This window comes from Herpailurus yagouaroundi, unplaced genomic scaffold, assembly GCF_014898765.1.
Source record: "Herpailurus yagouaroundi ecotype Mexico unplaced genomic scaffold, PumYag 165, whole genome shotgun sequence".
Taxonomy (NCBI): Eukaryota; Metazoa; Chordata; class Mammalia; order Carnivora; family Felidae; genus Herpailurus; species Herpailurus yagouaroundi.
This window is the reverse complement of record NW_024412406.1, coordinates 6172093-6186366: the sequence shown is the minus strand read 5'-3', so window position 1 is coordinate 6186366 and position 14274 is coordinate 6172093. Positions and strand designations below refer to the sequence as shown.

Here is a 14274-nt window from a genome sequence, read left to right as displayed (position 1 = left end):
CAGGGGCGCTTCTCCACTTCTTTTTGTAATGACTGGTTTGGGCATGGATATGCAACCCAGTCTTAGCCAATGGGAATGGAGAGAGAATATGCTTTGGGGTCTTTTCCTTGCTCATAAAAAGACATTTACTGAAGCAAACGCCACTTTTCTTCTTCCTTTTGTGATGTCCTGTCTGTATGTGACACCTGCAACCACCACAGCCATCTTGCAGCTATGGCGGGATAGCACTGAAATGCTGAACATGGCACAGCAAAAGGCTGGAAAGCACCTTTACACCATTATGTAATCACACCAACCCCAGAACTGCTCTGGCTCCAGACATCCTGCTACGGGAGATAACAACCCCCTTACTGTTTATGCCACTTTTGTTGGGTACCCTTCCTTGTAGTTCAGAACATCTTACCTGAAAAAATTGTGTTCGCTCCATTTGTTCTTTCTCTCCTCTCTGTCCTCCTCCTCCTCCTCCCCCTCCTCCTCCTTCTCCTGCTCCCCCTCCTCCTCCATCTCTTGCTCCTCCTCTTCTTTATTCAGAGCTTGGATAGCTGAATTTCTCAAACTCTGTTCAGGAAAACAGATCAAAGGTCTTAAGGTCAAAATATCTGGAGCAGTTTGGAGGGATCCCTTTTCCTCCATGCCAAATCACAACACAGGATGCTACTCCGATTCCTTATAAGCTGTGGCTACTTAACAGATAATATATAAAGAGCCAACCAGAACATATTCCTAGCCATTTTCTACATCCAAGACACAATGTGGAAGGCAAAAAGGAATAAATCCAGAAACCAGTACTACCTGAGCAGGGTAAAGTTAGTTGTGTATTATTACAGATGTTTTTAATTTAAGATCTTTGGCTATTGTGGTAGTCCTTATAGTTCTACTTCAATCTTCTTCAGACAGATTTCTAACATATAGGCTGCCACGCTTTTTGCAGATGACCCCACCTGACCACGGCTTGAAGAACAGCTCTGAGAACCAGTAGGCCTACTAAGTGCCCTGGCTTAGAGCTCCACCCCTCCTACAGAGGCACATCTACAGAATCAGGTCTGGCCAAACCAATGAGTTCTCCTATCAGTGGGAATTTTCACATGACCCATACAAAAGGAATCAACAGACCAGAGAGTTGTAAAGTTCTCAGAGGAGAAGCAACGATGTCAGAATTGTGATTAGTGTAGAAGAAACTGTTCTTGCATTTTGTTTTCTTAAATGGGTCGTGATTTTGTTGGGTTATATTCTGTTGGAGTCATTAAAATGAGTGATGTGCATGTTTTATTTTTGTGTCAACATTTATAAAATACTAGCAACTAAATCTTTGACAACTATTTAAAATTATGATGAAAAAAGTTACATCCTTATTTTTAATGTTCAAAATTCAGTTAGAGTATATGGGAGAAAATCTTGAAGATTGGTGGTCAAATTGAAAAACTATGACCCGAGAGATAAAAAGGGAATTTACTGCAATATGGAGAGGCTGATCAACAGTACACTAACAATAGAAATCAGGGGCACCTGGGTGGCTCAGTCAGGTAAGTGTACAACTTCAGCTCAAGTCATGATCTTGTGGTCCATGATCTTGTGGTCCATGGAGTCCCCCCCTCCCCCATCCCCATCAGGCTGTGTGCTGATAGCTCAGAGCCTGGAGCCTGCTTCAGATTCTGTGTCTTCCTCTCTCTCTGCCCCTCCCCTGTTCACACTCTGTCTCTCTCTCTCTCTCTCTCTCTCTCTCTCTCTCTCTGTCAAAAATAAAATAAACATTAAAAAAATAATAATAAAATGCTTAACAGTGACCAAGATGGTCATTTTCTCACCCTCAACAAAGAGATAAAACTATATTGTTCACTAGCTTCACATGATATGTTTCATTTGCCTGGGAAGACAATGTGTTATAAAACAGTTGGACTTGTTATAACCAAAGTCAGCTGACACCAGAATGAAGAATGGAAAAAGCTCCCAAACATTTCTCTAGCAAACTCAAAAATGAGTTTGAGTCAATCAATTTAAAAAGAAAAGTAATTTGCATGTAGCCAAAAGTCTGGCAGTCACTTTAGGCTTTTACAACTCAAAAAAAGGAGGGGGAGAGAGGGAGAGAAGCGGGGAGTGGAGAAGGAAGGAAGGTAGCAAAGAAATGGGAAATAAGAGACATGCTAGATTTTAGGACTCTATGGAAAACTATTAACAATTAGTGGGTCTAGATTGTCATTTATTTCTATAGGTATTTCCTTCCCATTTGATATTACATCCCCTAAATATCTTGCCAACAAGTATCTTAGACAGTTCATTATATATATAATTATACAGAGAATATAATCATGTTATATGCTATATATTATATGTGCAACATCCATAACATATATTATATATAATATAAAAACTGTAAAGTATTTTATATCATATAATAATATATATGACACAGATAAGTAAATACATCTTGCAACCAGGGAAATAAGAGTAGTGAAAATAAAAGAAAAACAGAATTTAATTTAATATACCTCATCAGACCCTGTACACTCACTAGAAATAGGCTAATGATTTGGGTTTAGCAGCCTAGCAGCTGATACAGAAGAAACCTGATCCAAGAAGCCTTACAGATGCCATGGAAGACCTTGCAATCCGAGAAACCTACATTTGGTTCCCAGCTCTAATCAGCTCTGTGGCCTTGAGAGCAAGTCATTGAACCATCTAGGTCTCAGTTTCTTCCTTTACAAAATGGGAATGATGATAGGAATCCCTTAGCTACGAACTACACAAGTACAGGCGTACCTCAAAGATATTGCCAGTTAAGTTCCAGACCACTGCAATAAAGCAAGTTAAAAGAATTTTTTGGATTCCCAGCATACATAAAAGGTATGCTTACAGTACACTGTAGTCTATTAAGAGTGCAATAGCATTGTGCCTAAGAAAACAATGTATTCTTAATACCTTAATTAAATACCTTAATACCTTAATTAAAAAATACTTTATTGCTAAAAAATGTTAACCGTCATCTGAGCTTTTAGCAAGTTGTTATCTTTTTGCTGGTGGAAGATCTTGCCTTGACATTGATGGCTGCTAACTGATCAAGATGATGGTTGCTGAAGGTTGGGGCGGCTGTGGCAATTTTTAAAATAAGACAACAATTAAGTTTGGTGTATTGATTCACTCTTTTTTTCACAAATTATTTTTCTGTAGCAATGTTGTTTGATAGCATTTTGCCTGTGGTACAACTTCTTTCAAACTAGGAGTCAGTCCTCTCCAACTTTGCCACTGCTTTCATCACGTTTATGCTTTTGTTTATTTTATTTGCCTAGAATATTTACATTCTAAATCCTTTATTGTCTTTTCATCAACCTTCACAACATCTTCACCAGGAGTAGATCCTATCTCAAGAAACCACTTTCTTTGTTCATCCACAAGAAGCTACACCTCATCCATTAAATTTCTACCATGAGATTGTAGCAATTCAGTCACATCCTCAGGCTCCACTGCTGGTTCTGGTTCTCTTGCTGTTTCCACCACATCAATGGTTACTTTTGTCACTGGAATCTTGAACCCCTCAAAATCATCCATGAGGATTGTTGATCAACTGCTTTCAAACTCCTGTTAATGTTGAAATTTTGACCTCTTGCCACGAATCGTGGATGTTCTTAATGGCATCTAGAACGGTGATTGCTTTTTAGAAAATTTTCCATTTCTTTTGCCCAGATCCATCAGGGGAATTGCTATATATGGCATCTATACCTTACCAAATGTATTTCTTAAATAATAAGGTCTGAAAGTTGGAATTGTTCCTTGATCCATGAGCTGTAGAATGGATGCTGTCTTGGCAGGCATGAAAACAACATTAATCTCATTGTACGTCTCCATCAGAGCCCCTGGGTGACCAGGTACCTTGTCAATGAGCAGTCATATTTTGGAAGGAATTTTCTTTTCTGAGCTGGAGGCCTGAATAGTAGGCTTAAAATGTTCAGTAAACCATGTTCTAAACAGATGTGCTATCGTCCAGACTTTGTTGTTCCATTTTTAGAGCACGGATAGAGTAGATTTAGCATTTTAGAGTGTTCAGTTTTGGGGATGGTCAAGGAGCACTGGTTTCAACTTAAAGTCACAGGCTGCATTAACCCCTGACAAGAGTCAGCCTGTCCTTTGAAGCTTTGAAGCCAGGCACTGACTTCTCCTCTCAAGCTATGAGAGTCCTAGACGGCTTCTTCCCATAGAAAGCTGTTCCATCTCCACTGAAAAAGTCTATAGTTTAGTGTAGTTACTCCCATTAATTATTTTAGCTGGATCTCCTGGAAAACTTGCTGCAGCTTCTACAACACCACTTGCTGCCTAACCTGCACTTTTATGTTATGGTGATGGCTGCTTTCCTTAAACCTCATGAACGGGGCTCTATGAACTTTATACTTTTCTTCTGAAGTTTTCTCACCTCTCTCAGCCATCATAGAATTGAAGAGAGTCAGGGCCTTGCCTTGGATTTGGCTTAAGGGAGTGCTGCGGCTGGTTTGATCTTCAATCCAGGCCACTCAAACTTTCTTCATATTGGCGGCAGGCTGTTTCGCTTTCTTGCCATTCCTGTGTTCACCAGAGTAGCACTTTTAAGTTCCTTCGAGAACTTTCCCTTTGCATTCACAACCTGGCTAACTGTTCCACACAAGAAGTTTGGCTTTCGACCTATCTTGGCTTTGGACATGTCTCTCTCACTAAGCTTAATCATCTTCAGTTTTTGACTTAAAGTAAGAGACGTGTGACCTTTCTTTTTACCGAAGAGGCCGTTGTAGGGTTATTAATTGGCCTAATTTCAATATTGTTATGTCTCAAGGAATAGGCAGGCCCAAAGAAAGGGAGAGGGACAGGAGAATAGCCAGTCAGTGGAGCAGTCAGAACACACACAACACTTACTGATTAAGTTTGCTATCTTATATGGGCACGGTTCATTGCACATCAGAACAATTCTAAAAGTAACATCAAATATCACTGATCACAGATCCCTACAACAAATGTAATAACAATTTTAAGGGTCTGAAATATTGTGAGGATTACCAAATTGTAATTGTAACACAGAGACATAAAATGAACAAATGACGTTGGAAAAATGGCACAATAGACTCACCTGAGGCAGGGTTGCCACAAACCTTCAATTTGTAAAAAAACAAAACAAGGGACGTCTGGGTGTTTCAGTCGGTTAAGCGTCCGACTTCGGCTCAGGTCATGATCTCGCGGTTCATGAGTTCAAGCCCCGTGTCGGGCTCTGTGCTGACCGCTCAGAGCCTGCAGCCTGTTTCAGATTCTGTGTCTCCCTCTCTCTCTGACCCTCCCCCGTTCACGCTCTGTCTCTCTCTGTCTCAAAAATAAATAAACAAAAAACGAACAAACAAAAAAACACATCTGCAAAGCACAATTAAAAAAAATGACACACAATAAAAGGAGGTATGCCTAGGGGAGCCTGAGTGGCTCAGTCATTTGAGCGTCTGACTCTTGATTTTGGCTCAGGTCATGATCTCACAGTTTGTGGGTTCAATCCCCGCATGGGACTCTGCACTGATGGTATGGAGCCTGCTTGGGATTTACTCTCTCTGCCCTTCCCATGCATGCTCTCTCTCTCTCTCTCAGAAAAAATAAATAACCTTGAAAAAACTTTATTTAAAAATGAGGTATGCCTGTATCTAATAGGACACCTGGCATTCAGCAAATGTTTAACACAAGTAATCAATTAAACAGCTCATATGGTGCACAAATAAAAAATAAAAGTTGCTCAGGGCCAGGTAGCAAACAGCTAACCCTCTAATACCAGCAGAACTTCCGCAAAGCTCAAGTAAAGACAGGATGAAGAGCCTCTCCAATTTCTCTAGCAACACTTGAGTTTTGAACCAATCATTGTGAAAAGTAAAATAATTTACACATGGCCAGAAGCTGGCCAGTGGTTCCAGGCTTCACCATAAGGCATTTGGGTTTGGTTGCACGTGTGTGTTTGCGTGCGTGTGTGCGTGCGTGTGTGTGCGTTATGCTATCGTTTTAATTGAGCAGTCCCTTGACTAAAAGTATTTCATCCCTTCACAGAGTTGCACAGGTGGCTTCAACATTGGCCTTCTTTTTTTCTATTTACTTCAGAAATAAGCTGGACTTCCCGGCTCCGCTTTCCTCTCCCAGCATCACTGGAAACTGTGAGCTTTCTCTGGCTGAGAAGCCAAGAGAGGCCACTGAACCAGATTAACATCATTTTAATGGATCAACCAGTGACAAGTGCTAGACTCACTAACTAGGTGGCAGACTTCCCTGCCCAATCTCCCGGGAGGATTTCAGATTTCACGCACACCCAGCCCGTTTGGCTCACCACATCTTTCGGCTCCAGATCTTCTGGGATTCCAGTCAGCAGGCCCATGTGTCTCGTTCTACCTCTGAAACCCCCAGCCACTGAGCCATGATGATTTTTCCACACCTCACCCCGGGGTGTGTCAGCACACAAAGCCAAAGCAGAACTCTTTCAAACTCACTAAAATACACGTACAACTGGGGTCTGCTAACTCAGCATCCACTACTCTCGCTCCCCACACCCCATCGTCCCCCCAAACTCACAACCCCAATAGATCCCATGAATAAAGACATGTGTGACTGTCTCTGATGGTCTCGAAACAATACAGTCATATTTAATTCCCACTTGTGCCTGATTATATTTTCAGTAGAGCAATAGCCCATGCTGCCTCCCACATTAAGCATCCCTCTGAGGCCATAAAAGATGTGACTGGAGGCCAAAGTCACACTTTCCCACAGGGGCCAAAATTGCCACATTTCTCAGAAAGCTGTATATTTTTATCCAGAACTGATTTGAAATGCTCGGAGAAAGAAATTTTTTAAAGTGTGGTCAGAAAAGTAGAAATAAGAACAACTAAATGTCCTTTATTTGGTAAGAGCTTCTTGAGAAAGAGATACATTTGGTGGGGAGAAAAATCTCTGGGCCTCAGAAGACAACAGCATGAAAGGAATGCATCGCGATTATCAGAGAAGTTAGAAGACGATGGATGGAACACTTTTAGCCAAGCTTGTGACAAAGGAACACATTCCCTCAGTCAACCACACAGTTTGAATGTACTCCCAGCACTGCTCATGATTGGACAAGCAGGCCCAAGGGCTTGGGTTTTGGAATAGATGTAGGGGTCATTTTCCGGGGTCTGGCTCTCCCACATGCTAACTGCAGGTCTTGGGGTGAGTAATTTAAGAACTTAAACCTCAATCTCTTCCTTTGCAAAATGGGCTAATTATGTCTCTTCCTTCGGGCTGCAATGAGCTGAACTGACAGCTTCATATTGCACGTAGAATAAGGGAGGGCAAAGACCATTTCTAAGCGCCCATCATGGGATGGACGGTGGTAAAAGAAACGGTCACTGGCCTCAAAGTGCACAGTCTAGTGGAAAAGGAAAGCACACATGTCTAATTGTAATAGAATGTGCACCTGCCTTAGCTGAGGTTGGACATACGTCTCTAGGAGCACAGAACAAGGGACATTTTCCTGGTGGAACCAAGATGCACATGCTGGTGGTCTCCCCGCAGGGCCTCTGCACTTTCTCATCACATCCTGCGAGAGAGGTCCTTGAGCGAGGAAACGGCAGGATGATGAGTCTGGCTCCCGACCTTGCATTCAACGTGAGAAGATCCCAAATACAGTTGGTCACGTTCTGTGACCCCGTTGGGCCCCCTGAACCCAGTTATACCTGTGCCTTTTTCAAAGTCTGGAAGACCCTCATAAAATAGATTCTTCCTCAAAGGACCTTGGTCACTTCATTTATTTTTCTCGAGGACTTCTGAGTCCACCTCAAGTCACACAGTCATTCAGCTGTACGGAATGTCTTCCATCAGAATCTTCCCGTGAGAGTGGAAATGTCAAAATCAATTTCCTGGAGAAGAAACAAAAAAATGCACTTTTTTTCCCTCCCTAAAATTGTCTTGATAGCAAAATTTACGAGCATAGAAAAATGCCCTGAGGGATCAGATGGAAGGCTCATTTGAAGGGTCATTGTCATCTGGACCAGCGAAAGCCCTGGAGAAGCAACTCCGCTGGGCCCCAGAGAACAGGCTCTATGTCGAAATTTTTCCTCATTTTTAACAGCTACGATTCTTTTGCAACGTGCTAGTTGCATCTCAAGGCTAGTGGGTTGGCAAGGTGTTTTACATGGGAAAACTGAACAAGCTGGAGTCACAGACAGAGGCTGGCATGACATATTGCAGACAGCCTGGCGATGGGTGAGGTATGTCCAGGTGCCAAAGATATTTGGAAAGGCCCAGAGCCCTGTTAAGCTGTCTGGAGCTTCAACTACAAGGAATGCTAAGATCTTACTGGAATATATCTGCAAGTGTGGCCCATTGGAACTCAGACCACCACTCCAGACTCATTACAGAACGGTCAAAGGTAAACTGTGTCCCTTGCCACAAAAGGAAACAAGGTTCTGAAGTAAAAATCAGAAACGGCTCTTTTCCATACTGTCCCTGTCCCCACTAAATAAGCGTTGAGCAGAATTTAAAGATCGTCGGCTTGAAGAGATGCCAACTCTGTATCCTTCCTGTGCGCCCCAACCCCACCCCAGCCAGCTGGTTCAGAAGTACAGGCAACTGTTACTGAGTCTCAGGATGGAAAGACTGAGCACAGCGTGGGCACAGTGCAGGCAAATCACCAGATCTGACAAACAGGAATGATCGGAACAATGATCCCACAGCAGATCCCAGGGCAGAGCCCTCGAAAATGGGAAGCCAAGGCCCATCGCGGCCAGAGCCCTGATAGGTGGGCTGGATGCATGTGTGAGGGCACTGGTCAGGGCTTGGGTTTAGGGAAACAGTAAGGTGAGTCCCATTCAGAATGGTGACTCCAGAATGACAGTTCAAGAAGGGCTTAGGGGCAGCAATTTTGTTGGAAGAGGGCTAGAAAAGCTGAAGGTAGCTAGTACTTTACAAAGGATTGAGAAAGTGTCAGTTACGTATATCAAAAAATGTAAGTGCTGTGGAGATTTGGAAGGACAGTCAAAGCCTCCCCCAAAACACACTGCAAGCCACCCCTGACCCTGCAGAATCGGGAAGTTGCTTGGATTCAGAATTCTCTATGGTCACTACTCTAAAGTCCCAAAGGCCGACTTAGAAACCAGGACCCCCAGGGGCGCCTGGGTGGCTTGGTCGGTTAAGCCTCCGACTTCGGCTCAGGTCATGATCTCACGGTCCATGAGTTCGAGCCCCGCGTCGGGCTCTGTGCTGACAGCTCAGAGCCTGGAGCCTGTTTCAGATTCTGTGTCTTCCTCTCTCTCTCTGCCCCTCCCCTGTTCATGCTCTGTCTCTCTCTGTCTCAAAAATAAATAAACGTTAAAAAAAAAATTAAAAAAAAAAAAAAAAAAGAAACCAGGACCCCCAGTGGAGGACAGACTCAGATCTGCAAAAGTCAGCTGCCAGTGTCCTTCCCCAGCAGACGGGAGGGAGGGAGACAGGAAGGGCTTGCCGCAGTCCCCAAGCCATGAGGCACTTCAGCAGTCGGCAGAGGGACGTGCATCCTCGGTGAGCAGGGTGGGGACGGTGTCTGGACGTGTCCCCTGACAGTGTGGGCCGTGAGCACTGGGGGCTGCTTAATCGTTTCCTGCCTACAGCCCAGACAGTTCTGGGAAGGAGGCGGGGCGGGCTAGAGTTGCAGCTGGGAGGTCTGTGTGGCCAGCTGTGATGAAGCTGGAGGGGGCGGAGGCAGGGGAAACGCACGGGGGTGGGGGTGGCCAAGGGCAGGACACATGGAAAAGAATCCTCGAATCCTCGAGTGTTCCGAGGAAGAAGACGGGCCACTCAGTGTGGGGGAAGGAACTTCCTTCCACCTTTCTGTGTTTTCCTTCCTCCCTCTTTCCTCCCAGGCAACCGGCTAGAGGCAGGATGAGCCGTCTCAAGGAAGGAGAAATAGAAACAGCTGCTAAATTACCGGAGGTCACGTCCTGTTCGAAACCACAGCAAGAGGACAGCGCGCCACCTCGGTCACAGAGGCTGCCGTGATCCCCAGCCAAAGGCATTACGTGATACGTTGGCGGTGGCGTCACAGCCTCGGGTCGGGACGCAAATCCACAAATCACCCTTCCTTTAGAGAAACTGCTAAAGCGCTTCCGTGGCAGCCACTAAAGCACAGATGCTCCAGATGAGTCTGGGAGGTTTTCCTTTGAGAGCTGCGTACGCCTACCATAATCCAAGACGTGGTCCCCGGGACTCTTGTATCTTGAACCCACGTTCCTGCACATGTGGCCCAGAACATAAAGAGGAGAACCCCAGTAAGGATAGGACAGCCAGCGAGTGAGCAACGGTAATAGTAGCTTAGCCCCATTTTTCAAGTAAAATCGTTTAGAATTCACTAATATCCGAAGACACAGCCACTGTTTTTTTCATTTTCGGGTGAAACAGAATGGTCTTCAGGGTGTAAATCTTCTGAAGGCCGCCCTTCTTGGATCCAGTCTTCAATCTGGGGAAACACTCCATGCTGTCTGTAGCGAGACAGGACGCGGCAGCACTCAGAGAATGCTGTTGTCCGTATTTAGATGCACACCAAAGAAACTTTAAAACAAAGATGTCAGAGAGACTTCGAGAGAGAAAATATAAACCCAGTACCCGGAAAAATAGGCCAAGTACTTTAATGACTCAGAACACCTCCCCGAATATGCGGATCATTTGCAGTGCTGGGTAGAGAAGCAGCAGGGCTGGTTAACCGGCCACAGGACCGTGGCCATGCCTGACAAGGGAGAGGATGGCCTGCACTCAGCACCGGCTTATGTGATCCAGAGGCATGCAGAGCTCCATGGGAAGACAGGTGCATCAGGCTGACTGGAGCCCAAGGCATGAAACACGCTGTTTCTTTAACTCACCAAGCAACCTCTGCTGATAATCAGGACCCTCCTGTAGGCCCACGGTGGGAGATGGGAGAGCGTGCTGCTGAGGGTCAAGAACTCCACTCTAGATCCTTCAGTGATTCTGCTTCTTATTTTCAATTGACTTGTTTACTTAATTTACAAATAATTTGGTTACTGTAAGTCTGCCTTTGAGAGACTGGGTCTACTGAAGAATTTAGTGCCTATGGTAAACTCAGTCAACATTAACTGAGTGAGAAAATGAATAAAATTAGGCTCCTTTGCCCTGAAGATTGAAGGATTGAAGGGAAATCCCTATAGGCAACGCCTCTCTGTGAGCAGCTGGAGAGGTAGTCTGCTGGCCTCTCCTGGGCTGTGAACAGCCTGCCATAATTGTTTCTGGATCAAACACGCAACTAATATGTTCCTAACAGAGACAAGTGCAAATAAAACCAGCTTTTGGGCCGGAGAGGTGGGGGCAGGGGGGATGCAGGGAGGAAGCCAGGGGAACTTTCACACTTCAGAGAATAATATAAGGCAACAAACAACCAACTACATTTCATAGTTCGTGGGCAGGGAAAGGACAGCCGCTGACGCTGGGCTTCAGTTGGCTTTGTAGGTTTACAAGGACAGAGGATTGGCCCAAGGTATCCCAGATAGGGATGGAAATGTCTGTGAACTAGGAAGAAGGTGGGACACTTAAAACAGGAAGTTTAGGTTCTGAAGGGCTAGATATGATGCTGGAGACCAAAGGACTGACCAGATCTCGCAGTGTCCCAGATGCCAGGCTGCTACAGGTTCATAAAGCAGAAACAGGCCTCAGAAGACCGACCAGGTAACAGTGCAAAGGCTGAGTCCCCAGAGCAAGGGACGAGAATTGAGAGAACAACTAAAATATTGATGCAGAAGTCTGATGAAAAGGGCGATTGAGTCTATTTGGGGAACTTTGTCCCTCCCTTCAACTCTCTAAATTTTTCTCCCATGCTCTATTATGTCAACTCAGCCCACTATATTTTACTGGCTTCTGCTGTACACATATGATCTCACTTAACCGTCCAACAGATGTGAGGTACCTACTCTTCCCCAATTTGTAGGTGAAGAACAAAGAGGCTATTCACAAGGTCAGAAAGTTGCCCAAAGTCATACAGCTGATACCAAATAGCTGATCAGAGGCATAGCCCTGAATTCAAACACAGGTCTGCTGTGCTGAAAGTCAACAAGTCTCTGTGTGTGTGTCTGTCAGTGTGTGTGTGTGTGTGTGTGTGTGTGTGCATGTGCGTGTGTACAGTTTTCCTGCTAGCTAGGGAAATTAGAGAATATGATTTCTTAGCAGAAGCTTTTAAAAGTCAAGTTCTCTCCTTGGCACCTGGGTTTTTAAAATTCTTTTATATAAACATCACATTTAGTCCAGGAAGCATTTGCTTTCAACAAGCATTAATTACACATTAGATAAGTGAAATTCACGAATATATTCAATCCTCAGTCATACGAACAGGGCCAGCACTAATTAACACAGTAAATCATATAGGACTCGTGGCTTAAACCAGATAAAAGCTTATTATTCCTTTACAGGAAGAAAGTCCAGGAAGAAGCGGTCTACAGTGGTGTTAGTGGAACCACAGAACCATCAAGGACCCACACTCCTATCTCCCTGCTCCACCATTCCTAACACAGGACCCTCCATCTGTAAGGTCACTTCAAAACCAAATATATTACCAAAGCTCTAGCCATCCAGTCCATGATCCAGGCAGGCATGTGAGGAAGTAAGGATGGGCAAGAAGAAATGTCCTGCCTCCATCTGTCCTGGTCATCAGGGGCACTTTCTAGAAGACGCTCTCAACAAATTCTACTTGGAACTAATTGGCCATTCCACGCCACAGGGGGATCTGGAAATGTGGCTCATGCTAAGCAGCAATGTGCTCGGTGAAAAATCTGTCACTCAGGAAGAAGGAGAGAATAGATCCTGAGTAGGCAACCAGCAGTCTGTGCCACCTAGATAACCTGAATCAGCAAGGAAGCCAAGAATTAATTTAAATTCAGGCAGTATTCTAGGATTCCATTTGCATGTGGATAATGGAAATCTGAACCTCTTTACAGCACTGTTTCTGCAGGCCAAAGAATGAAAACATTGGAAAACATATTTGAGGCTCTTTAAAAGTTTGTTTTTAATTTTTTTCATGACTTTTGGTATTTTAAGGAGAGGTTGCTCCTGTCTAATAAACTTAATTTCCTGAGACCTATCAAAATTTTCTCTTACTGTGTTTCCAATATACGCTCTTAAAATAATGAGAGCAATATATGAGATGTGAGAAATACAGCTGTAAGGGGTGGGAAGGTTGAAGCTGGGTCTAGGAAGTGTTAACCCGTGAAAAGATGCTGCTGTTACACAAAGAACCCCCAACCTGAGCCTTTTCCCTGAGACCTCAGCTTGTCCACAGAACTGTGTTTTACCCTGAGAGTTGCAGGGTGAAAACTGTGCAATATTTTAAAAATCAACCCCGAAAAGGGGTATCTCGATTGCCTAGGACCATCAGAAATGGCCTCTTACTGGTCAAGTACGCTTCCCTGCACCCTTTAGCTTATTCCTAAATCAGCCAATGTGGTTAGGATTAAAGTGACATTGAAAACATTTCAGGGTTAGAGTCCAGCCATTATGAAGCAATTCTGATTATGAGAACAGGACCAGCTATATCCATGATTCCCCAGACTTGGCTAATTTAGAGTGACTACATGAAACTACTCCGTAACCATGATTCCACATTTTCTTTTTTTCATTTTTTTAATGTTTATTTATTTTTTGACAGAGAGGGAGCCGGGGAGGGTGAGAGAGAGGGAGACACAGACTCCAAAGCAGGATCCAGGCTCTGAGCTGTCAGCACAGAGCCCGACACGGGGCTCAAACCCACAGTCCATGAGATCATGACCTGAGCCGAAGTCGGTCGCCTAACCGACCGAGCCACCCAGCTGTCCCTCCACATTTTCTGATTAGAAAAGAAAGTTCCGCAGAATTTCCAATACCTGCCATTTTTGAAACTTTAACAATAATCTAAGACCATTTTTCAACTAACACGAACTTTGGAAAACCATTGTCAGACAGTGCTGAGTTTGGGTAAACAGTTCCAGTTCACCTCTAAGTAAAATTGTGACCTATTTTTAGAGACCAGGGGTTTCAGTGTTTTGCTGTTCTAGAAATAAACACCATCATCATTCCTTCTCTTTCAATGAGCACAGCTGTCTGGGTGGGGATGTAAACATCCCCTGGCCGTGTTGTGAATCCAAACACAACAATGTCAGGCTGGTGTGTGAGAACCAGGAAATGAGGCTGACTCCAAATTGCACAAGAACTGATCTATTCTCATGATCAAACCTAAATGAAGTAAGACCTACAAGATACACAATACACTTGGGCCTCTTAGCAATTAACCTTCTTTTGGTCAATCCAGGCTTCTTCTAG

The 14274-nt window shown here is 44.2% G+C and overlaps 1 long non-coding RNA gene across 1 annotated transcript; it reads right to left on the bottom strand.

Annotated features, from left to right (window-relative positions):
• Positions 1 to 7738: 7738 nt before the first annotated feature.
• Positions 7739 to 12634, bottom strand: LOC121038325 (uncharacterized). The gene is made up of 2 exons (XR_005794293.1): positions 12537 to 12634; positions 7739 to 7865 (listed from the first exon to the last, which is right to left on the bottom strand). It is a non-coding gene; the product is annotated as an uncharacterized LOC121038325 (long non-coding RNA).
• Positions 12635 to 14274: the final 1640 nt, after the last annotated feature.